The sequence below is a fragment of the Morone saxatilis genome, unplaced genomic scaffold, assembly GCF_004916995.1.
Source record: "Morone saxatilis isolate NCDOM2014 unplaced genomic scaffold, NCSU_SB_2.0 Contig17, whole genome shotgun sequence".
Taxonomy (NCBI): Eukaryota; Metazoa; Chordata; class Actinopteri; family Moronidae; genus Morone; species Morone saxatilis.
This window is the reverse complement of record NW_023339729.1, coordinates 10,151,843-10,154,372: the sequence shown is the minus strand read 5'-3', so window position 1 is coordinate 10,154,372 and position 2,530 is coordinate 10,151,843. Positions and strand designations below refer to the sequence as shown.

At 41.1% G+C, this 2,530-nt stretch overlaps 1 protein-coding gene across 1 annotated transcript in view; it reads left to right on the top strand.

Annotated features, from left to right (window-relative positions):
* Positions 1–774: 774 nt before the first annotated feature.
* Positions 775–2,530, top strand: part of gne (glucosamine (UDP-N-acetyl)-2-epimerase/N-acetylmannosamine kinase) — a 17,872-nt gene continuing 16,116 nt past the window's right edge. Inside the window, exon 1 of the mRNA XM_035660927.1 lies at positions 775–916. The gene's annotated coding sequence lies outside the window, so the exon portion shown is untranslated. The remainder of the gene's footprint in view (positions 917–2,530) is intronic.

The window sequence follows — 2,530 nt, the reverse complement described above, 5'->3', positions numbered from 1 at the left end:
ATGCATGCACTAAGAGACTGATTTTCATTAGCTTGGAGGCACAAATGTAAGAAATATTCATATGCTACACTAACTATAAGTAAAAGTAGAAATACTACAGTACTAATTACTACTTTTTAACTATATGCCTTATATTTAAACTTTTACTGAAGAGATCATATGTATTAGCAGGATTAGAGTATCTAAACGTACGTGTTGTGCAGATTGGCCCCTTTCAGTGTTATATTATTATATATAATATTGTTTTATTATTTTTTTATTATCGGTGCATTGACATGTAAGCAGCATGTTGTAGATAGGCAAGTTAAGTACAAATACATCAATAAACCCTAGACCAAAAAGCAACAGGTTCAATGTGTACCAGTAAAGCCGTTTATCAGCTGACATGTGGTGAACCATCGGGTGTGTCCTGATTTATTACCTGATACTGAGGTTCTGTCGTAAACAAAGTCCCTGAGCCAAAATCTAGTTTTAGGAGAACTATTATTTAAGCTAATGCTCATATTGTGCATATTCCTAAATTAATTTGTGTTTAGTAAAATTACCACACCGTAAACCCGGTGCATGGTAGTTTTCCAGAAATAATTTACACATTAGACAGGCAGAGATCAATTAACTTTTTGCCAAGACAGTTAACCCAGCCTTGCTTGATTTTTTTCTTCTGGGTGTAAGTTATATTTTAGCTCTATATTTTTAAATCCTTCCCTATTTTAAGATGATTTCTTGTGTCCTATTTGTCTCCCCATTTTATTCCATTTTGGGGGGATTTTATTGTGAAGGTGCAAACCACTTGACATCCGGCCTCGTTCTCCCCCCTCGTGTGAGCACCCAGATGCTGGAAACGCAAAGCAGAAGGGAGAAGAAACCACCGACCCGTTGAGCATGAGATGAGAACAGCTGCTTTGGACAACTCAAGGTAATTGTCATTAAACGGAAACGACCAACAGTGCAATAAAACGACGATAACTTGGGCTAACGACGAGAGGTGGGGTTAACCAGCTAACGTGAGCTAACTGAACTGCGACGCCACCGCGAAAGCACTCAGTATGTGAGGATGAGTTTGGGCAACGTGTCCCAACTAACTTACCAGCACCATTACAGTAGGCTGGTGTCAGTGTGATGGTGTCAGCAGCGGGGTTTCCTCACAGGCTCGTCGGCGGGGGCTAGCTGATACTAACGTTAGCATAAGTTTACAGCTAAAGTTAACAGCAGATGACCGAGTTCACTCGCTAAAGACACCAAAGTTAAAACAATAAATAATACATAAATAAGTGCTCTTTGGCCCGGGTGCTGCTTTCGGGTGCTTGCCACAAGCAGCTGAAACTAAGCTTGACTTCTGAAACAGTTATGTGGGTCAACATGGTAGCAAACTGAACCTCGAGCTTACTAAAGGTGCCTTTGTGCTGCAGTGACTGAATAACGAGAGAGGGACGTGTCTTCGGGTCATTTAAATCCACTGAATTCATTTTAAATCAAGTTAGTTAGCTAGCTACCTTCCTGAACAATAATGCAGTATGTGTTGTGCTAAGAGGTGAGTCCTGGCCACACCAACATCATTTTCAGTCAATCCCCTGTATTAAAACCAGATGTCGTTCACTTAGAGCGATTGAAATAATGGGTGTGGACAAGAGTCACATCTAAATATTGAATGCTTCTTTATTACAGACATTAGATGGCAGTATGTCACCTCATCAACAGGGAGGATATTACATAATTCTGAACCAGGATGTCACCACTGTGTCCACACTGAGGGTAGTTTACCTAGTCCTCATTCATTTGCACAGCCAGCTTGTTGAGGCGGTGCACACGTTGCCATTCCCTCACGTCGAATACAATGTGTGTGCTGATATTCACTTAATGTTACGTGGCTGTGGTTCTGTCTGTGCTGCAGCGTATGGCATCTCCACTGCCCATTCGTCAGGATTACGGCTGCAACTAGCGCTTATATTTTAAACTGTAACACTCCTAAAACAGCCCCAATGGAAACCAGCACGGTCAAGGTGGCTGCTTGCAAATCTTCTTCAAAGTGAACGTAAAGCCTTCGCCTAAGGCCAAAACACAAGAATGCTTGCTCACCCCAGGAGGGAGAATTCCCCTCAAGACATGGAAACAGACTTTGTGCTTTTAAAGCCCGTGAGGCCGACTTTTTAGCACAAATGCCAGTGTGACTTTTGTTTTGAATGAATAGTTTATGCAGCAGTTACATGACAGTGCATTTAATACATGTCTTTTTCCTTGACTTTACTTTTTATTTAATTTTCTGAAATAAAATAATTTGGGAAAAGAGTACAGCAAAGTTACCTTGAACTCTTTTGGTATAGTGATGAAAGCAGAAGCCTGTAGGCCCTTGAACTTCCTAAATAAACAGAGCACCGTAGTAATAGTGAGTCATTGAACCTTCCTGGGAATAAAGAGACGTGGCACATCACAGTAGGCTGCATTGTTTTATATGGCTTTGTCATAATTTGACGTCTGACCGTAGCTTTGTATGACCAAGGTGGCTGATTTAGGGTGGCTAAAGAATAAGGCT